Here is a 24,107-nt window from a genome sequence, read left to right as displayed (position 1 = left end):
CTTAGTCCACTTATTCAGAACCTGCGCAACGGCGAGAGTCTTTGGGAACGGCAAAGCTTGAGGATTTAGTTGATTATTTTGAGAGACACAGATCTACATCCAGTTACTGATGTAAGGAGAATGAACTCAACTCCTTGTAGCTGTATAGAGAAAAGAGCCAAGGACGTCATCAAGTTATTCCCAAGATACCTCTGGAAGGTGAGGAGAAGGCAGTTACACAGCTTGGATTATCTCCACTGACAAGACCCAAGCACCACTACCCAGTTACCATTGCTCCTTCATGGTTTATTCAGTTGGTCATTACTTGAAGGTTTGGGGTCTTGACTTGGCTGCCATATGTCTAAAAAATGAGCAATACCCCTTCTAACAACTTAGCCATAGCACAAGTGTATACTTTATATATTTTTATTATACCTATTCCATAGGTTAAGAAACATTTCTTGTTGATGCAATTGCTGGGGGTTTGACTGCTGAGACTCCAAGAACAGAGGTGTTTTATTCCCATCTTAAGTGGCCTAAGGGTGAAGAATTCTCAAATAATGCAGATTGTATGAGGCAAGGGTGAAAGTATTAAGGGAAAAAAACACCATTGGTATTAACCGACAAGGCAACAGCCGAGCACCACAGCAGTGAGGGCCGACCAACACTACAGGGGAGCAGCTCACCATAAATATGATCCAGGGGCTACCAGCCGTGTGCTCAGCAAGCCCCAAAGCAGATGTATATCATGGCACCTATACATTATTAATAAAGGTGCATCACAAATGGAGAACAAATCCAAAAGCCGTCACCCCACCCTTTCCCAGACTGGCACATCTGTCAGGCCTTATTGTTTGGTCAAGTTGTCATGGTTCAGAAGACAGGTAAACTGAAGCAAGAGTGTCAGATAGAAGATCTTATAAAAGTGTCATCTACACAGTTTTGGGTTAGATTTCTTAGTTTCCATGTAAGTCTCGGTGGTCGCTGTAAATCCCTTTTGTTCTTTAGCTACACCACTGGCTGTGAAGCTGCAGAGATAGGAACAGGGTGAAGAGGTTTCTTACTGCACAGTCTGGGTACTCGGCATCAGCAGAACATAGGCCTTCAGAGAGATGGGCAGAGCAAATATCCAGGGCTCTGAACTACATGTATGGAGGAGGACTGGTGCACAGAGCAGAAGCCAGACAACATACTGCTCATGGACAGAGATTGCTACCAGATCAGGCCGAGTGACTAAGGATTGACTGTCTGGAGAGTTTGGTTTCCATCAAGTCCCATATTATTTATATTCCCAGAGATCAGTGACATAAGGCAAGATGAAGGTTTTATTACAAGTCCTAGTGTGGATACCGGGGCTTTCTGGTACATTTATAGCTTTGACTGGATATTACCCCCAGTAGCAAGTAACTGCAGGAGACACTGCCGGCTATACAGCGACTGGCCACAAACATCAGACCTTACTCCTCTACCAACTAATAGGGAGAAGTTACCAGTAGAAGCCTTAACCATGTGTAACCTGCCCCTCACCCAGGACCCCTCTACCTGACATTATGTGCTCTTGGTCTTGGACTACATTAACATCCCATGGAAGGCTGAGATGTCCAGCCATGACCTCAAGGTGGCAGAGACAATAGTAACATCAGCTGGAAAAGCTCTCCCATCACATGGTTACTCAATGCAATCCAGTAAAAGACTAGACCAAACCTCCCACCACCATGGTATCTCTTATGATCATTGTCTGTAGTCAGGTATAATACAATAGGGGGAGTGTATGCAGTTTACCAATACCCAGAATCTATTAACCCATTGATCACATAGCCATTCAGAATTAACCACTTGTGTGCCTGACCACTACCTGCCTTTCCTAGACTAGTGGCATTGACTGGATATTTCCCCAAGGAGTAAGTAACTGCAGGAGACAGGATGGACCAAATTTACAAACATCAGACCTTACTCCTCTATTAACTAATAAGGAGAAGTTCCCAGTAGAAGCCTTAACCATGTGTAACCTGCTCCTCACCCAAGACCCCTCTACCTGACATTATGGTCTCTCAGTCTTGGACTACATTAACATCCGGGGGAAGCCAATAAGTCACTGACAATGAGGTGGAGAGGAGGAAGGAGAGTTGGTGACCTTCATTGTACAGGACAGCAAAGAATTTGAGCTCATACAGAATGAAGATCACACCAAGCCTGGGGATATAACAATACCATTAGTACCAATGAGTCTCCTCTACAGTATTAGAATTAGTGATTGGAAGAAAAGAATGCCATTAATATTCCCACTAGTCGCTCTCGTCTCCCCATCAGATACAACAAACCCCCTTTACAATCTGAGCTATCCTATGTGTCAGACATCCTGAACGTTACTAACTGCTCTGAGGTTATCCGGCAGTCTCATGTATATTATCATAGGCAAAGCAGTGGGGGGTTATTGTTAACCCAAAGTGACTATAACATCACACCAGGATATAATAAATGGAGATAATACTTATCTGAGGGTATAAATGGCCTGAATATCAATGTGAACCAGGACTTAGTTATGTTAATGTCCTATAGAGGTGATAGGAGTAGAAAGAAGAAAAGGAGTTGGGAACATTCATGGTAGAGGATAGCGAGGAATTAGACTTCATCATACAAGGCCAAGAAAACACACCGAGCTTCTGAGACTCAATGAAGCTTGTTCTGATTATGGAGTTAGAATGGAACAGATATCATTGACAACATCTAAGAAGTCTCCTACAGAACTAGAAGGTTAAGGTCTCAAAACACACACACTATGAGTCCCATGTTGTGAGGGATAGCTATAGGGGTGCAGAGGCCGCAGTCACCCCCAAGCCCTGGAGGAAGAGAACTATTACAGAAGACATCCGGTTTATAGATGGCAGACGCCAAGTCTGAGCCCTATTACATATTCTGCATTGGGACCCAGGAGCTTCAGGATACAGCTCTGCTTACACAGTTTTCTACTACACAGAATGGAGGAAACCAACGTAATACCAAAAGTAACAGTAATTCATAGAATACATAACAGTAAAATCTTTATAGTGCAGGTAATATTCATCCAATATTAGCAACAACCCCTATAGGAAAGCTATATCTTAAGGCTGTCAGTGACATTTGTATTTCTTATGGCACAGATATGGTTTAAAAAAAAAAAAAAAAAAAAAAAAAAAAAACCACAAAACACATTTTATGACTATAGACAACAGCTTATAACTAGCTCATATATCCCTAATATAGGGGTCAGGGACTAGTAACCATTTATAACATCACATACAGCAAGTAGACGACATAGAAACCCTTATACAACCATATAGAATAGTCACCAGGCAGATGAAGGATATTAGACAGTTTCTGGATATTCTATACGCAGATAAGTATTTCTGGTCACTCCCCCTCCTATACAGATACAGGACCTCTCACCCCCTAGTAGATCACTACCATTGTCCCCTCCTATACAGATACAGGACCTCTCACCCCCTAGTAGATCACTACCATTGTCCCCTCCTATACAGATACAGGACCTCTCACCCCCTAGTAGATCGCTACCATTGTCCCCTCCTATACAGATACAGGACCTCTCACCCCCTAGTAGATCGCTACCATTGTCCCCTCCTATACAGATACAGGACCTCTCACCCCCTAGTAGATCGCTACCATTGTCCCCTCCTATACAGATACAGGACCTCTCACCCCCTAGTAGATCGCTACCATTGTCCCCTCCTATACAGATACAGGACATCTCACCCCCTAGTAGATCGCTACCATTGTCCCCTCCTATACAGATACAGGACCTCTCACCCCCTAGTAGATCGCTACCATTGTCCCCTCCTGTACAGATACAGGACCTCTCACCCCCTAGTAGATCACTACCATTGTCCCTCTACCAGTGGTCTAAGCTTACTGTTACATGGGGTTCCTTGTACATGGTCCTGCTCCAGTATTTCCTCCAATGTTACACAGCAATGGCTCCAATACCAACTGACTCCAGCCACTCTCCACATTTCTGACACTGGTTCACACGGTGTTTTTTATCTGCAGGGTTTAATTGCAGTAATGAGCAGCACATGTTACTCTGCATTAGGGCGGGTTCACATGGGCAGGTTTTCAGAATCAGGTCTTGAAGCAAAAACCAGGAGCGGACTATAAAGAAGAACCAGTGATATCACCTCCAGACTTTTACCCCTTCTGTGTCTTCACCTGATTTTGGCTTCAAAAACTGAAAACCTGGATGTGTGAACTGTTCATATGCAGTTCTTCAGCAGAAAAGCAGTGTGTGAACTCAGCCTCAGTGGTCAATTCTAGTGTCTCTCATCCTAAACATTAAACTTAGAATGTACCAGGATTTACTTTGTCCTTCCTACTACAACCAATTTTGCAGAAAAGGACGTGTTGTACGGGCAACATGGTGGCTCAGTGACTAGCATTGATGCCTTGCAGCACTGGAGTCCTGGCTTCGAATCCTGCCAAGGACAAAACATCTGCAAGGAGTTTGTATGTTCTCATCATGTTTGCGTGGATTTCCTCCCATACTCCAAAGACATACTGGTAGGAAAAATGTACATTGTGATCCCTATATGGAACTCACAATCTGCAACAAAAAAAAAAAAGGATTTGCCGATTATATTGTGCAAGCTGTAAGGGGTTTTTCCTATTGATACACCCATATGAGGGTGAGGTTTTTGCAGTATAAGGGTGCATTCACACTGAGTTAACGCTAGCTTATTCTGAACGTAAAACACGTTCAGAATAAGCGGCGTCTAAAGCAGCTCCATTCATTTCTATGGGAGCGGGGATACGAGCGCTCCCCATAGAAATGAATGGGCTGCTTCTTTCACTCCGTGCAGTCCCATTGAAGTGAATGGGGAGTGCCGGCGTATACGGCAAGCTCTGCTCATGCCGGAGCGTACACGCCGGCACTCCCCATTCACTTCAATGGGACTGCTCGTAGTGAAAGAAGCAGCCCATTCATTTCTATGGGGAGCGCTCGTATCCCCGCTCCCATAGAAATGAATGGAGCTGCTTTAGACGCCGCTTATTCTGAACGTGTTTTACGTTCAGAATAAGCTAGCGTTTACTCAGTGTGAATGCACCCTAAGATAAATTTGTCAATGAAACACATTTTGGGGTGCCTACAACTTTTTATTAATTCTTTCTGGGGAAATTAAAAAACATTCATTTTTTGACTCTAGGGATCAGTAGGAGTATGACGATACCACATTTATTCTGTGGGATTTTTTTATGTTTTCCTCATTTTGGTAAAAAAAATATATTGTTTTTTCATCACCATGAGTGTTGGACTGGGATGTCTAGGGCCCACCAGTGGAATTGTTTCTAGGGGCCCACCGCCAGGACCTCTGCAGATCAGCTGTACCAAGACAGGGCGGCTAATGGAAACAACTTGTCGGCAGCCATGCTGCTCACCTGCCATACAACAGCTAAACTAAGCTACACTCTGTATAGCAAGTAAACAGCGTGGCTCCTAATTTGTATACATCTTCCGGACTGACCGAGCTTTGTGTGAAGTTACGCACTTGAGAAAGGGCAGGTGTGCCCGAAACGCGGTGATTTTTTAGCGTTGTGCATCATTGTCTTATTCAATAAAATCCTGTTGTGACCTGAGAGTGGCGTCTTTCCATTTAATTGAAAATGCAAACTTTTTCAAAAGACTGTATATCCTATCCTATCCTTCTAATCCTCCTACTAATAATATTATATATTATTACTAGAGGGAGGACCCGGCTTCGCACGGGTATATTACATGTTATGTTTGTGTAGTGGCCCCATAAGAAATGTCCAATTTTGCACTGGTGTATTTTGTATGTGGTTTGTGTGTATGTCCATAAGCGTCATGTGATTATGTGTATCTCATTTTGGATATCAGTGAAAAACCTGTGATCATTTGTTATGGATACCTGGAGTAAAGCTGTATCTAATCCTTCCCCGTGTAGTACTGTGTTTAGATGCAAGTATCTAATCCTTGTTGGTGTGGTACTGTGTGCAGATGCACATATCTAATCCTCCGGCATGTGGTACTGTGTACAGATGTGTGTATCTAATCCTCCCTCATGTGGCATTGTGTGAATAGGCATGTATCTAATCCTCCAGTAAATTAAACTGTGTGCAGACGTGCATATCTAATCTTACGGCATGTGGTACTATGTGCAGACGCGCGTATCTAATCCTCTGGCGTGTGGTACTGTGTGCAGACAGGTGTATCTAATCCTCTGGCGTGAGGTACTGTGTGCAGATGCACGTATCTAATCCTCCCCAGTGTGGTACTGTGTGCTGAGACGCGTATCTAATTATCTGGCATGTGGTACTGTGTGCAGAGGCATGTATCTAATCCTCCAAATTGTGGTACTGTGTTCAGACGCACGTATCTAATCCTCCCCTGTGTGGTATTGTGTGAAGAGCCATGTATCTAATCCTACGGCATGTGGAACTGTGTGTAGACGCACATATCTAATCCTACAGCATGTGGTACTGTATGCAGACGCGTGTATCTAATCCTATGGCATGTACAACTGTGTGAAGATGTACGTATCTAATCGTCTGACATGTGGAACTGTAAGCAGACGCGCGTATCTAATCCTACGGCATGTGGTACTGTGTGCAGACGTGCTTATCTAATCCTCTGGTGTGTGGAACTGTGTGCAGATGCGCATATCTAATCCTCCCCTGTGTGGTATTGTGTGAGGAGGCGTGTATCTAATCCTACGGCGAGTGGAACTGTGTGTAGACGCGCGTATCTAATCCTACGGCATGTGGTACTGTGTATTGAGACGCGTATCTAATTCTCTAGCTTGTGGTACTGTGTGCAGAGGCTTGTATCTAAACCTCCAAAGTGTGGTACTGTATGCAGACACACGTATCTAATCCTTTCCTGTGTGGTATTGTGTGAAGAGTCGCATATCTAATCCTACGGCGTGTGGAACTGTGTGTAGACGCGCGTATCTAATCCTTTGGCATGTGGTACTGTGTGCAGATGCGTGTATCTAATTCTTCCCTGTGTGGTACTGTGTGCTGATGCGCGTATCTAATTCTCTGGCTTGTGGTACTGTGTGCAGAGGCATGTATCTAATCCTCCAAAGTGTGGTACTGTATGCAGACACACGTATTTAATCCTCCCCTGTGTGGTACTGTGTGAAGAGGTGCGTATCTAATCCTACAGCATGTGGTACTGTGTGCAGACGCGTGTATCTAATCCTCTCTGTGTGGTACTGTGTGCTGAGACGCGTATATAATTCTCTGGCTTGTGGTACTGTGTCCAGAGGCATGTATCTAATCCTCCAAAGTGTGGTACTATATGCAAACACATGTATCTAATCCTCCCCTGTGTGGTATTGTGTGAAGAGGCATATATCTAATCCTACGGCATGTGGTACTGTGTGCAGATGCGCGTATCTAATCCTCTGGCGTGTGGTACTGTGTGCAGATGCACATATCTAATCATCTGGCATGTGGTACTGTGTGCAGATGCGCGTATTTAATCCTCCTCCGTGTGGTACTGTGTGCTGAGACGTGTATGTAATTCTCTGGCTTGTGGTACTGTGTGCAGAGGCATGTATCTAATCCTCCAAAGTGTGGTACTGTGTGCAGACACACGTATCTAATCCTCCCCTGTGTGGTATTGTGTGAAGAGGTGCGTATCTAATCCTACGGCATGTGGAACTGTGTGTAGATGCGCGTATCTAATCCTACGGCATGTGGTACTGTGTGCAGACGCGTGTATCTAATCCTCCCTGTGTGGTACTGTGTGCTGAGACGTGTATGTAATTCTCTGGCTTGTGGTACTGTGTGCAGAGGCATGTATCTAATCCTCCAAAGTGTGGTACTGTGTGCAGACACACGTATCTAATCCTCCCCTGTGTGGTATTGTGTGAAGAGGCGCGTATCTAATCCTACGGCATGTGGAACTGTGTGTAGATGCACGTATCTAATGCTACGGCATGTGGTACTGTGTGCAGATGTGCATATCTTATGCTCTGGTGTGTGGAACTGTGTGCAGATGCGTGTATCCAATCCTTTGGCATGTGGTACTCTGTACAGACGCATGTATCCAATCCCCCGGCGTGTGGTACTTTGTGCAGATGCGTGTATCTAATCCTTTGGCATGTGGAACTGTGTGCAGAAGCGCGTATTTAATCCTCTGGTTTGTGGGACTGTGTGCAGACGCGTGTATCTAATCCTGTGGCGTGTGATACTGTGTGCTGATCTGTGTATCTAATCCTCTGATGCGTGTATTTCAGTTTGGATATCAGTGTTGTATTGTGCATGTGGAGTGACCGTGTGTATTGCAGTTGGAATATGAGTGAAAGACTTGCAGGTTTGTATTGGCTAAGGGGGGGGGGGGCATTGTGTTTGGAATGCTGTATCTCAGCAACGGTACGTCCGAGCGAGTTGGAGTCTCGTCTTAAACCTTCCCGGATACCTGAAGTATCTCTGTGCCAAATTTGGTGAAGATCGGTCCAGTCATTTGGTTCGCATTAGAGCACAGACAGACAGACAGACAGACAGACAGACGGACAGACAGACAGACAGAAATTCATTTTTATAATATAGGGAGATATATTATACTAGAGGGAGGACTCGGCTTCGCACAGGTATATTACATTTTATGTTTGTGTAGTGGCCCCATAAGAAATGTCCAATTTTGCACTGGTGTATTTTGTATGTGGTTTGTGTGTATGTCATAAGTGTCATGTGATTATGTGTATCTCATTTTGGATATCAGTGAAAAACCTGTGATCAGTTATGGATACCTGGAGTAAAGCTGTATTTAATCCTTCCCCGTGTAGTACTGTGTTTAGACGCAAGTATCTAATCCTTGTTGGTGTGGTACTGTGTGCAGATGCACATATCTAATCCTCCGGCGTGTGGTACTGTGTGCAGATGTGTGTATCTAATCCTCCCCCATGTGGCATTGTGTGAAGAGGCACGTATCTTATTCTTATTCTTATTCTTATGGTAGAGTTGAAAGGGACCTCAAGGGCCATCGGGTCCAACCCCCTGCGAGTGCAGGTTTTCCTAAATCATCCCAGCTATATGTTTATCCAGATTCCGCTTGAAGATTTCCATTGATGGAGCGCCCACCACCTCCCGTGGCAGCCTATTCCACTCTCTCACTACCCTCACTGTCAGAAAGTTTTTCCTAATGTCTAATCTGTATCTCTTTCCCTTTAGTTTCATCCCATTGCTTCTTGTACTTCCTTGTGCTAATGAGAATAGGGGAGATCCCTCTGCACTGTGACTACCTTTCAGATATTTGTAGACTGCTATTAAATCTCCCCTCAGCCTTCTCTTCTGCAAACTAAACAATCCCAGTTCTTTTAGCCGCTCCTCATAGGACATGGTTTGCAGACCTTCCACCATTTTGGTTGCTCTTCTCTGGACTTGCTCCAATATATCGATGTCTTTCTTGAATTGAGGCGCCCAGAACTGTACACAGTATTCCAGGTGTGGTCTGACCAGGGAAGAGTACAGCGGAATAATGACCTCTCTTGATCTAGATTCAATGCTTGTCTTAATACATCCCAGAATTTTATTAGCCTTTTTTGCAGCAGCACCGCACTGTTGGCTCATGTTGAATTTGTGATCTACTATTATGCCCAAGTCCTTTTCCCCTATGCTATCACTTAGTTCTATTCCTCCCATACTATATATGTTTTTTACATTTCTGTTACCCAGATGTAGAACTTTGCATTTGTCCCTGTTAAATACCATTTTGTTTGCCTCAGCCCATTGTTCCAGTGTGTCTAAGTCCTTTTGAATACACTCTTTCTCCTCTCTAGTGTTGGCTATTCCTCCTATCTTCGTATCATCTGCAAATTTTATGAGTTCCCCAATAATTCCATCGTCCAGATCATTTATAAAGATATTAAAAAGTACTGGGCCCAGAACAGAGCCCTGCGGCACCCCGCTTTTGACTTTCTTCCAGTTCGATGTGTAGCCATTTAGTATTACTCGTTGTATCTAATCCTCCGGTAAGTGAAACTGTGTGCAGACGTGCATATCTAATCTTACGGCATGTGGTACTATGTGCAGACGTGCGTATCTAATCCTCTGGCGTGTGGTACTGTGTGCAGACAGGTGTATCTAATCCTCTGGCATGTGGTACTGTGTGCAGATGAACGTATCTAATCCTCCCCGTGTGGTACTGTGTGCTGAGACGCGTATCTAATTACCTGGCATGTGGTACTGTGTGCAGAGGCATGTATCTAATCCTCCAAAGTGTGGTACTGTGTTCAGATGCATGTATCTAATCCTCCCCTGTGTGGTATTGTGTGAAGAGGCGCGTATCTAATCCTACGGCATGTGGAACTGTGTGTAGACGCACGTATCTAATCCTACAGCATGTGGTACTGTATGCAGACGTGTGTATCTAATCCTATGGCGTGTACAACTGTGTGAAGATGTGCGTATTTAATCGTCTGACATGTGGAACTGTAAGCAGACGCGCGTATCTAATCCTACGGCATGTGGTACTGTGTGCACACGTGCTTATCTAATCCTCTGGTGTGTGGAACTGTGTGCAGATGCGCGTAGCTAATCCTCCCCTGTGTGGTACTGTGTGATGAGGCGTGTATCTAATCCTACGGTGAGTGGAACTGTGTGTAGACGCGCGTATCTAATCCTACGGCATGTGGTACTGTGTGCACACGTGCTTATCTAATCCTCTAGTGTGTGGAACTGTGTGCAGATGCGCGTAGCTAATCCTCCTCTGTGTGGTATTGTGTGAAGAGGCGCGTATCTAATCCTACGGCATGTGGAACTGTGTGTAGATGCACGTATCCAATCCTTTGGCATGTGGTACTGTGTGCAGACGCATGTATCCAATCCCCCGGCGTGTGGTACTTTGTGCAGACACGTGTATCTAATCCTTCGGCATGTGGAACTGTGTGCAGAAGCGCGTATTTAATCCTCTGGTTTGTGGGACTGTGTGCAGACGCGTGTATCTAATCCTGTGGCGTGTGATACTGTATGCTGATCTGTGTATCTAATCCTCTGATGCATGTATCTCAGTTTGGATATCAGTGTTGTATTGTGTATGTGGAGTGACCATGTGTATTGCAGTTGGAATATGAGTGAAAGACTTGCAGGTTTGTATTGGCTAAGGGGGGGGGGGGCATTGTGTTTGGAATGCTGTATCTCAGCAACGGTACATCCGAGCGAGTTGGAGTCTCATCTTAAACCTTCCCGGATATCTGAAGTATCTCTATACCAAATTTGGTGAAGATCGGTCCAGTCGTTTGGTTCGCATTAGAGCACAGACAGACAGACGGACAGACGGACAGACGGACAGACGGACAGACGGACAGACAGACAGAAATTCATTTTTATAATATAGGGAGATTATAAATGTGAAAGTTTGTATGTTTGTTCCTCAATCATGCAAAAACGGTTGAATGGGTTTGAATGAAATTCGGCACATAGATAGATCTGCTCCAATGCAGATGGACAGGACAAGCACCTTTAAACCAAATTGGCAGTTTGCCAATTTTCAACATGCCTGGAAAAAGAGAATCTAATTTGTCGCAAACAACGAGAGCCATGAAGGAAGCCAGAAGTCACAGAGTTCTCCTCAAGCGCAGCTGAGGAGGATCATCAATGCCAACAACACGCTCATTATATGGCACCCCAGCAAGCTGCTGAGATACTGGAATCAATCACAAGCACAGCGTGATGAACGAGTACTACAGGCACAATCTCTGCAGTCTGAGCCCTGGTATCTGTAGGTTAAAAAGCCAAAATGGAAAATTCTATTCAGCTGTATTTAGTTGCTCCTGGGAAAGCTGGGTGGCAAGCAAAATGGCGAAAAGTGATGTCACACTGGTCTTGTCACCAAACTTTCCCATGGGAAGAATATGCAAATCCGCCTTCCATGATGTAATTAGGAAGACAGTTGCTGCCTCATTGTTGCAAACCAATAGAGGGCGCTCACTGGAATGTGCAAGCCTGTCTTAAGACAGGATTCCAGTGAAATAACCCAATAATGGCTGCTCCCTTTAGCCTCATGCCCGACCTTCCAAGAGGCCTTTGTTTAGCAATGACGCTGGGATTATTACCAGGTTATAGTCTCTCAATCGAGGACAGCTGTTTCGATCTGGTTGGATCTCATCAGCCCGATGTAGAGAGGACTATAACCTGGTAGAGGTGAGAGGCTTAGACAGGGTTCGGGGGATATTGTCACTCCTTAGGGAGAGACCACCATATAGGTGTGTGGAGACTTGTTAAGCCTTTAGCACTCCACTTTGCAAGGAACTATGGGAAGAATATGCAAATCCGCCTTCCATGATGTAATTAGGAAGACAGTTGCTGCCTCATTGTTGCAAACCAATAGAGGGCGCTCACTGGAATGTGCAAGCCTGTCTTAAGACAGGATTCCAGTGAAATAACCCAATAATGGCTGCTCCCTTTAGCCTCATGCCCGACCTTCCAAGAGGCCTTTGTTTAGCAATGACGCTGGGATTATTACCAGGTTATAGTCTCTCAATCGAGGACAGCTGTTTCAATCTGGTTGGATCTCATCAGCCCGATGTAGAGAGGACTATAACCTGGTAGAGGTGAGAGGCTTAGACAGGGTTCGGGGGATATTGTCACTCCTTAGGGAGAGACCACCATATAGGTGTGTGGAGACTTGTTAAGCCTTTAGCACTCCACTTTGCAAGGAACTATGGGAAACTTTCCCAGTAATACATTCCTGACTCCCATAGTGTTTACACTTAGTACAAAACTGAGCCTTAGACACTAGGTGGCGGTATTGCTACAATAATACACTGCTATGCTTCCATGTAGCAATGTAACATTGTATGGAGGTTGGAAGTGAATCTATGAGAGTATAAAGTGACCTTGTAACATTAAACTGGTGAATGATAATGAATCTAGTCGCAAATATTTTGCACAAATCCTACTTAAATGGAAGGGGGCGCTACTAAATTGAAAAAAAGTCGCACATTGGTGCACAAAACTGGATTTGTTCAAAAAACTTGTGACTTTTTTTTAGTGGAATTAGAGGGATTTTTCCCACTGATAACACTGAGGCTAAGACCCCACGGGATGTCCTATAGCAAAAATGTGTCCTGCGGGAAAAACTGCGATGGCATGTCTTCGTGGTTCTTTCTGCAGCGATTTAAACAGAAAGTTCACTGAGTTTTCCTCCGCAGACTTTCTGTTACAATAATATCTATGGGGAAACCGCCGGCATTTCCGTAGATATAATTGACATGCTGTGATTTCCAAAACCGCACCGGTTTTGGAAATCGCGGCGTGTCCGGGCCGCAATTTATACTGCAAAGTGGGTATGGAATTAGCTAAAATCCCATTCACTTTGCCTTTACTGTTATACGCCATGATTATTCTGGCGGCGTTTCCTCCGTGGACAAATCGCCGCGTTTCCGTCTTGTGGGGCCCCGGCCTCAGACACAAAATACACAATCTGGGCCGACAACTAATTACAGTGATATGGTAGAAACCCTAAATTATAAAGGAAACTGCGCCAAAAAGGCGGAAACCACCAAAATATTACACAGAAAATATAAGATTATTGAAAAACATTTAAGAAAACATTTCATCCACAAATATAGAAATGGGAACAAAATCTCCAGAAGGTTTGGAGGCGTTCGGAGTATAAATAGGAAACAAGGGGATAAATAATAGAGATAAAATGACCAATATCCCAAATGGAGACATTACTGTGACAAGACTTGGGAATCTCCAAGCCCCAGTGATCCCAAAACCTCCCCGATAATGCCCCAGTAGGGGGTAAACAATCCCATAGTAATACCCAGGGACAAGGAATACTTCATAAAGTAATGGGTAAGAATAGACTATAGGACTCTGCACATACAAATGCATTGTGTTAGTGAAGCAGCACATTACCAGGTGTGAACACCGCCTGATGCAGATTTTGCCATATTGGTTTCCTCAGGCCGTGTTCACACATGGTAATGTGCTGCTTCACTAACACAATGCATTCACCTTATTCACACGACTGTGCCACTTTGAACTCCTCTAACGTCCATTAAATAGGTTGTTTTGCTCCTGTTCCATTTTTTGGAGAGGGGACAAGTGTCATCCATTAATGGGCCGATAAAAAACAATGAATTTTATCAGTCTTCTGTACGTGACCCGACCCACTGATCCGTTATTTCCCAGATGCCGACCCATTAAAAGCGGATCCAATGGTTTCTGTGTTGGAGAATACGATGGGTAGCGCATATCAGCTTTTTGAAAAATGTTGTGTGAATAAGGCCTAAACCTCATGGTACGTTTTTGGTGGAACCCAATACAAATATGGGAGAATATCCAAACTCCATGGACCTGTTGTCCTTGTTGGGTCACACCTGGGTCTAAGCCCTGCAAAATAATAGCGCTGGAAGTGTCAGCAACCCAAAAATGGAAAAACTTACTATTTGTAGTTGCTCTTCAAGCTCCAAAATCTGGGGAGCCCCAATATTAAGTCCTAATAGTCTCCCTGAAAATAGGTTTCCAAAATGGTTTATAAGAAAAGTAATCTGGGCCAAACTTTGTCGTCCCTCTGCCTTTTTGAGATTTTCTCAGTGTAGTTCCTCTTATCCTCCACTAGGGTGAGTCAGTGTGATGTTTGGTGACTGTGGGATTGTCTTTCCTGTACTGTATACACTGCGGCTACACGTTCAGCCTCGGCTACATCGTGTCAATGACATGTAGTGTAGCAGAGACATCAGCTCACAACACTCACACAACTGATGGCTCTGTGGCGCAATGGATAGCGCATTGGCCTTCTAGTGAGAAGACGACATTCAAAGGTTGTGGGTTCGAGTCCCACCAGAGTTGCGGTTTTGCTGCACAAAAATTTTCAAATAGCTTTTCAGAAAAGAAAAAAAAATGAATCAAAATGTGAATTTTTTCTCAGATTTGTTGAAATATCCGCTCTGGTTTCTTAGTCCCCATAGAGTATTTTGTTTCAACCCCAAATAATCCCTGAAATATCTTTATAGAAATTTTGATTTGGTTTCAGATATAAAAATGTTACTGATTTAAAAAAAAAATAATATTTATATACATACATATCTCCCTATATTATAAAAATGAATTTCTGTCTGTCTGTCTGTCTGTCTGTCTATCTGTCTGTCTGTGCTCTAATGCGAACCAAACGACTGGACCGATCTTCACCAAATTTGGTACAGAGATACTTCAGATATCCGGGAAGGTTTAAGACGAGACTCCAACTCGCTCGGACGTACCGTTGCTGAGATACACCATTTCAAACACAGTGCCCCCCCCTTAGCCAATACAAACCTGCAAGTCTTTCACTCATATTCCAACTGCAATACACACGGTCACTCCACATGCACAATACAACACTGATATCCAAACTGAGATACACGCATCAGAGGATTAGATACACAGATCAGCACACAGTATCACACACCAGAGGATTAGATACACGGGTCTGCACACAGTCCCACAAACCAGAGAATTAAATACGCACTTCTGCACACAGTTCCACACACTGAAGGATCTGATACACGCGTCTGCACACGGTTCCACATACCGAAGGATTAGATACAGGCATCTACACACAGTTCCACACTCCAGAGGATTAGATACGCTCGTCTGCACACATTTGTACACGCCATAGGATTAGATACACACATCTTCACACAGCTCCACACTCCAGAGGATTAGATACGCACGTCTGCACACAGTTCCACATGCAGTAGGATTAGATACGTGCGTCTACACACAGTTCCACACGCCGAAGGATTAGATACGTGCCTCTTCACACAATACCACACAGGGAAAGATTAGATACGTGTGTGTGCACACAGTACCACACTTTGGAGGATGAGATACATGCCTCTGCACACAGTACCACAAGCCAGAGAATTAGATATGCGTCTCAGCACACAGTACCACATGGGGGAGGATTAGATACGCGCGTCTACACACAGTACCACATGTCATAGGATTATATACGCGCGTCTGCACACAGTACCACATCCTGGGGGATTGGATACATGCGTCTACACACAGTTCCACACACTGTAGGATTAGATACGCACCTCTTCACACAATACCACACAGGGGAGGATTAGATACACGTGTCTTCATACAGTTGTACACGCCATAGGATTAGATACACGCGTCTTCACACAGTACCACATGCAGTAGGATTAGATACGCACGTCTACACACAGTTCCACATGCCAAAGGATTAGATACGCGCCTCTTCACACAATACCACACAGGGGAGGATTAGATATGTGTGTGTGCACACAGTACCACACTTTGGAGGATTAGATACATGCCTCTGCACACAGTACCACAAGCCAGAGAATTAGATACGCGTCTCAGCACACAGTATCACACGGGGGAGGATTAGATACGCTCATCTACACACAGTACCACATGCCATAGGATTATATACGCACGTCTGCACACAGTACCACATGCCGGGGGATTGGATACGTGCTTCTACACACAGTTCCACACACTGTAGGATTAGATACGCACCTCTTCACATAATACCACACAGGGGAGGATTAGATACACGTGTCTTCACACAGTTGTACACGCCATAGGATTAGATACACGCATCTTCACACAGTACCACATGCCGTAGGATTAGATACGCGCGTCTACACACAGTACCACATGGGGGAGGATTAGATGCGCGTCTGCATACAGTACCACATGCCGTAGAATTAGATACGCGCGTCTACACACAGTTCCACACTCCAGAGGATTAGATATGCGCGTCTGCACACAGTTCTACACGCCATAGGATTAGATACACACGTCTGCACAGAGTACCACATGCCGTAGGATTAGATACACACGTCTACACACAGTTCCACACTCCAGAGGATTAGATACGCGCGTCTGCACACAGTTGTACACGCCATAGAATTAGATACACGCGTCTGCACACAGTACCACATGCAGTAGGATTAGATACGCGACTCTTCACACAGTACCACACAGGGGAGGATTAGATACGTGTGTGCACACAGTATCACACTTTGGAGGATTAGAGACATGCCTCTGCACACAGTACCACAAGCCAGAGAATTAGATACGCGTCTCAGCACACAGTATCACACGGGGGAGGATTAGATACGCGCCTCTTCACACAATACCACACAGGGGAGGATTAGATACAGGCCTCTGCATACAGTACCACATGCCAGAGAATTAGATACGCGTCTCAGCACACAGTTCCACATGGGGGAGGATTAGATACGCGCATCTGCACACAGTACCACACGCCAGAGTCATTAGATACGCGCGTCTGCACACAGTTTCACTTACTGGAGGATTAGATACGCGCCTCTTCACACAATATCACATGGGGAGGATTAGATATGTGCATCTGCACAAAGTACCACACCAACAAGAATTAGACACTTGCATCTAAACACAGTACTACACGGGGAAGGATTAGATACAGCTTTACTCCAGGTATCCATAACAACTGATCACAGGTTTTTCACTGACATCCAAAATGAGATACACATAATCACATGACGCTTATGGACATACACACAAACCACATACAAAATACACCAGTGCAAAATTGGACAATTCTTATAGGGCCAGTACACAAACATAAAATGTAATATACCCGTGCGAAGCCGGGTCCTCCCTCTAGTATATATATATATGTATATATATATATATATATATATATACAGTCCTATGAAAAAGTTTGGGCATCCCTATTAATCTTAATCATTTTTAGTTCTAAATATTTTGGTGTTTGCAGCAGCCATTTCAGTTTGATATATCTAATAACTGATGGACACAGTAATATTTCAGGATTGAAATGAGGTTTATTGTACTAACAGAAAATGTGCAATATGCATTAAACCAAAATTTGACCGGTGCAAAAGTATGGGCACCTCAACAGAAAAGTGACATTAATATTTAGTAGATCCTCCTTTTGCAAAGATAACAGCCTCTAGTCGCTTCCTGTAGCTTTTAATAAAGTTCCTGGATCCTGGATGAAGGTATTTTGGACAAACAATTCAAGTTCAGTTAAGTTAGATGGTCGCCGAGCATGGACAGCCCGCTTCAAATCATCCCACAGATGTTCAATGATATTCAGGTCTGGGGACTGGGATGGCCATTCCAGAACATTGTAATTGTTCCTCTGCATGAATGCCTGAGGATTTGGAGCGGTGTTTTGGATCATTGTCTTGCTGAAATATCCATCCCCGGCGTAACTTCAACTTCGTCACTGATTCTTGAACATTATTCTCAAGAATCTGCTGATACTGAGTGGAATCCATGCAACTCTCAACTTTAACAAGATTCCCGATGCCGGCATTGGCCACACAGCCCCAAAGCATGATGGAACCTCCACCAAATTTTACAGTGGGTAGCATGTGTTTTTCTTGGAATGCTGTTTCTTTTTGGATGCCATGCATAACGCCTTTTTTTATAACCAAACAACTCAATTTTTGTTTCCAAAATGAAGCTGCCTTGTCCAAATGTGCTTTTTCATACCTCAGGCAACTCTATTTGTGGCGTACGTGCAGAAACGGCTTCTTTCTCATCACTCTCCCATACAGCTTCTATTTGTGCAAAGTGCGCTGTATAGTTGACCGTTGCACAGTGACACCATCTGCAGCAAGATGATGCTGCAGCTCTTTGGAGGTGGTCTGTGGATTGTCCTTGACTGTTCTCACCATTCTTCTTCTCTGCCTTTCTGATATTTTTCTTGGCCTGCCACTTCTGGGCTTAACAAGAACTGTCCCTGTGGTCTTCCATTTCCTTACTATGTTCCTCACAGTGGAAACTGACAGGTTAAATCTCTGAGACAACTTTTTGTATCCTTCCCCTGAACAACTATGTTGAACAATCTTTGTTTTCAGATCATTTGAGAGTTGTTTTGAGTAGCCCATGATGCCACTCTTCAGAGGAGATTCAAATAGGAGATCAACTTGCAATTGGCCACCTTAAATACCTTTTCTTATGATTGGATACATCTGGCTATGAAGTTCAAAGCTCACTGAGGTTACAAAACCAATTTTGTGCTTCAGTAAGTCAGTAAAAAGTAGTTAGGGGAATTCAAATCAATAAAATGATAAGGGTGCCCATACTTTTGCAGCGGTCAAATTTTGGTTTAATGCATATTGCACATTTTCTGTTAGTACAATAAACCTCATTTCAATCCTGAAATATTACTGTGTCCATCAGTTATTAGATATATCAAACTGAAATGGCTGTTGCAAACACCAAAATATTTAGAACAAAAAATGATTAAGATTAATAGGGGTGCCCAAACTTTTTCATAGGACTGTATATGTCTACAGATAAATAGTTCTCCCTTCCTGACATCCACCATACCATTACGGCAGATGTTGAGTCTTCAAACATGGCGCTTGCTCAGTAGCAGAGCCGGCACCATAAGCACTGGGTCTCCGATGTCTTACACGGCGTAGACGAAGCAGTAATGGCCGCCATCCCTCTGACCAGTGGCATAAATACCAGGGTAGCCGCTGCCACAGGGCGCAGGACATTAAAGGGTCCAGTGGGCCCGTTATGTTTTTTGTTTTATTTCCTCGCGCCTGGGAAGCGGAGACGGCCATAAGTAGGAGCAGGAATCAGTAAGTGAGCTTATGGGCCCTCAAACCCCAACAAACTCAGCAGATAGTCTGCGGTTTTTCTGTGAACAGCGCTGCTGGGAAATCCGTGATACTTTTGCGCCTGCCCTCGCTACGTGGGGCCTTATAGTGTCCTATGATCAGATAAATACAAATAGAGATTTAACCATTTTTTCTTTTGTTTTTGACTCTCCGCCTTCCAAACCTCATGACTGTTATTTCTCCATTCACAGAGACATATGAGGGCTTAGTCTTTGTGGGATAAACTCTACTTCATAATGGCTCCATTTAATATTCCGCACAATGTACTGGGAAGATGGAAAACATTTCAGAATGGGGGGATGGGAGGAATAGCTGCATTTGTGCGGACATGTCACCTGCATTCTATGGGTCTGTAGGATTCTGGGGATATCACATTTATATAGTTCTTTTTACATTTCAACTGCCTAAAAAATCCAAATCTTTGCAAAATAAAAAAAATACTTGAAGTTACCATATTCTGTGTTTTGTTTTTTGTTTTTTTCTCTTTTGGGGAGAGGAGAAAAAAAATCTCTGTACAAATTAAAAGAAAAAGGTAAATTTCTAAAGTCCCCAATTAGGATTATATGCCGGCCATTAGTCCACACAATATAATGTAATCAGCCGACATTGTGTAACTATATACAACAGTAGTCATTCAGGTTGTCAGACATGGACAAGTGCGGTGTAGTTGTCGCCTCTCACATTAGCACAAGTGGACAATTGGCCGGGAACCAGAACACTGGGTATTTGGTGCTGGACAGCAGAATCTGAATAGTTCTGAATAAGTTATTGTTACTATGCGCAGTCAGGGGTGTATGTAGAGTATTTGGGGGCGGGACACATAGCAAGTTAACAATATGACTTGTATAAAAAGTCCTCCAAACTCAGTTTAGGAAGAAAAGTAAAACCCTTTCATCTATTATGGGCCATTTTGTGGTCCCTGGGGCCTAAGCTTTCTTTTTGTTGTGCCCCTGTCCCATCCTATAGCTATGCACTGACTGTCTGCACCTTAATAAGAAAAGTGATTTATATGCTAATTCCTATATTCTTACAAAGACAAGAAGGTAAATACTTTCTGCTACCTGCACCTTGTTATACCTGGGGCTGAGAATGGACAGGAATAGGAAAGTGAGAGGTAATGGGCTACTCATGGCCGCTTATCTCATGTGCTCCTGAATGTGTTTGAGGCTCCACCTACACAGTCCTGCTTCAGCCGTGCAAACATTATTTGTCTCCTGTAAGATCCCTCTATTCTCTCACCTAGCCTAGTTTAACCATCTAGCATTTTTATATTTGTTCTATTCTCCCCTCCATACAATAACCATAACTTTTTATATTCTTTTCAGAGCTGTGTGAGTGTGTGTTCTCTGGTCAGATGAGACAAAAGTAAAGCTTTTTGGGAAAAGGCCTCAACATAGAATTTACAGGGGGAAAAAAAGAGGCCTTCAAAGAAAAGAACACGGTCCCTGCAGTCAGACATGGCGGAGGTTCCCTGATGTTTTGGGGTTGCTTTGCTGCCTCTGGCACTGGACTGCTTGACCGTGTGCATGGCATTATGAAGTCTGAAGACGACCAACACATTGTGCAGCATAATGTAGGGCCCAGTGTGAGAAAGCTGGGACTCCCTCAGAGGTCAGGGGTCTTCCAGCAGGACAATGACCCAAAACACACTTCAGGTCAGCACTAGAAAATGGTGGTGAGAGAAAGCCCTGGAGACTTGTAAAGTGGCAGCAATGAGTCCAGCCCTGAATCCCATAGAACACCTGTGGGGGGGAGATCTCTTGATGGCAGTTTGGAGAAGGCCCCCTTCACATCTCAGGGGGGACCTGGAGCAGTTTGCCAAAGAAGAATGGTCTAAAATTCCAGCAGAGCCTTGTAAGAAACTCATTGATGGTTACCGGAAGCGGTTGTGCGCAGTTATTGTGTCTAAAGGTTGTGCTACCAAGTATTAGGCTGAGGGGGCCAATACTTTTGTCCGGCCCATTTTTGGAGTTTTGTGTAAAATGATCAATGATTTAACTTTTTTTTTCATTCTCTTTTGTATTTTTTCATTGCAAGCAAAATAAATGAAGATATTACCAAAGAGTTTGTGATTGCAATCATTGTCTGGAAGAAACTGAGTATTATCTGACAGAATTGCAGGGGTGCCAATACTTTTGGTCAACACTATAGATAGATATAGATAGATAGATGACAGAAAGATAGATAGATAGATAGATAAGATAGAAAGATGATAAAGAGATAGAAAGATAAAACGATAGATAGATAGATAGATAGATAGATAGATAGATCATTAGAAAGATAGATAGATGATAGATAGTAAGATAGATAAATAGAAAGATAGATAAATAGAAAGATAGAAAAAAAGATGATAGAAAGATAGAAATATGATAGATAGATAGATGATAGAAAGATGATAGAAATATGATAGAAAAATGATAGATAGATAGATAGATAGATAGATAGATAGATAGATAGATGATAGCTAGAAAGATGATAGACAGAAAGATAGATAGATGATAGATAGATAGATAGATAGATAGAAAGACAGACAGATAGATAGATAGATACAAAAATAGATAGATAGATGATAGAAAGATAGATGATAGATAGAAATATAGAAGGATTATAGAAAGATAGATAGAAAGATGAAAGATAGATCGATAGAAAGATGATAGATAGAAAGATGATAGATAGAAAGATAGATAGGTGATAGATAGATAGATAGATAGATAGATAGATAGATAGATAGAAAAATAGATAGAAATATAGAAGAATGATAGATAGATAGATACAGTCCTATGAAAAAGTTTAGGCACCCCTATTAATCTTAATCATTTTTAGTTCTAAATATTCTGGTATTTGCAACAGCCATTTCAGTTTGATATATCTAATAACTGATGGACACAGTAATATTTCAGGATTGAAATGAGGTTTATTGTACTAACAGACTATGAGACAGGGATAGCTGTACAGGCAGGGATAGCTAGGGATAACCTTTATTTAGGGGGGAATGTTATTAAAAATAACTTTTTGGGGCTCTATCGGGTGTGTAATTGTGATTTTTGTGAGATAAACTTTTTCCCATAGGGATGCATTGGCCAGCGCTGATTGGCCGAATTCTGTACTCTGGCCAATCAGTGCTGGCCAATGCATTCTATTGGCGTGATGAAGCAGTGCTGAATGTGTGTGTTTAGCTCAACTACACCGGTGGAGTAGTTGGCTAAGCACACAGATTCAGCTCTGCTTCAATCAGCGCTGGCCAATGCATTCTATTAGCTTGATGAAGCAGAGTGTGCACAAGGGTTCAAGCGCACCCTCGGCTCTGCTACATCAGAGCCGAGGGTGCGCTTGAACCCTTGTGCACACTCTGCTTCATCAAGCTAATAGAATGCATTGGCCAGCGCTGATTGGCCAATGCATTCTATTAGCCCGATGAAGTAGAGCTGAATGTGTGTGCTAAGCACACACATTCAGCACTGCTTCATCACGCCAATACAATGCATTAGCCAGTGCTGATTGGCCAGAGTACGGAATTCGGCCAATCAGCGCTGGCTCTGCCGGAGGAGGCGGAGTCTAAGGTCGGACCTGAATGGAGACTGGTGTGGAGCTATCTTAGACTCCGCCTCCTCCAGCAGAGCCAGCGCTGATTGGTCGAGTTCCGTACTCTGGCCAATCAGCACTGGCCAATGCATTTCTATGGGGAAAAGTTAGCTTGCGAAAATCGCAAACTGACAGGGATTTCCATGAAATAAAGTGACTTTTATGCCCCCAGACATGCTTCCCCTGCTGTCCCAGTGTCATTCCAGGGTGTTGGTATCATTTCCTGGGGTGTCATAGTGGACTTGGTGACCCTCCAGACACGAATTTGGGTTTCCCCCTTAACGAGTTTATGTTCCCCATAGACTATAATGGGGTTCGAAACCCATTTGAACACTCGAACAGTGAGCGGCTGTTCGAATCGAATTTCGAACCTCGAACATTTTAGTGTTCGCTCATCTCTAATAGATAGATGATAGAAAGATGATAGATAGAAAGACAGACAGACAGACAGACAGACAGACAGACAGATAGATAGATAGATGATAGATAGAAAGATGGATAGAAAGATGATAGATAGATAGATAGATAGATAGATAGATAGATAGATAGAAAAATAGATAGAAATACAGAAGGATGATAGATACATAGATAGATGATAGATAGAAAGACAGACAGATAGGTACAAAGATAGATAGATAGATGATAGATAGATAGATAATAGATAGATAGATGATAGATACATAGATAGATAGATAGATAGATAGATAGATAGATAGATAGATAGATAGATAGACAGATGATAGAAAGATGATAGATAGAAAGACAGATAGATAGATAGATAGATAGATAGATAGATAGATAGATAGATAGAAATATACAGTAGAAGGATGATAGAAAGATAGATAAAAAGATGATAGATAGATAGATAGATAGATAGATAGATAGATAGATGATAGATAGAAAGAT

At 43.2% G+C, this 24,107-nt stretch overlaps 1 non-coding gene across 1 annotated transcript; it reads left to right on the top strand.

Annotated features, from left to right (window-relative positions):
* The first annotated feature begins 14,713 nt into the window (after window positions 1–14,713).
* TRNAR-UCU (transfer RNA arginine (anticodon UCU)) lies at window positions 14,714–14,799 on the top strand. The gene is given in 2 exon segments: window positions 14,714–14,750; window positions 14,764–14,799. It is a non-coding gene; the product is annotated as a tRNA-Arg (tRNA).
* The last annotated feature ends 9,308 nt before the right edge of the window (window positions 14,800–24,107 follow it).

This window comes from Leptodactylus fuscus, chromosome 3, assembly GCF_031893055.1.
Source record: "Leptodactylus fuscus isolate aLepFus1 chromosome 3, aLepFus1.hap2, whole genome shotgun sequence".
NCBI classification, from domain to species: domain Eukaryota; kingdom Metazoa; phylum Chordata; class Amphibia; order Anura; family Leptodactylidae; genus Leptodactylus; species Leptodactylus fuscus.
Note: the sequence above shows the minus strand (reverse complement) of the source record. Positions and strands in the feature narration are given on the sequence as shown.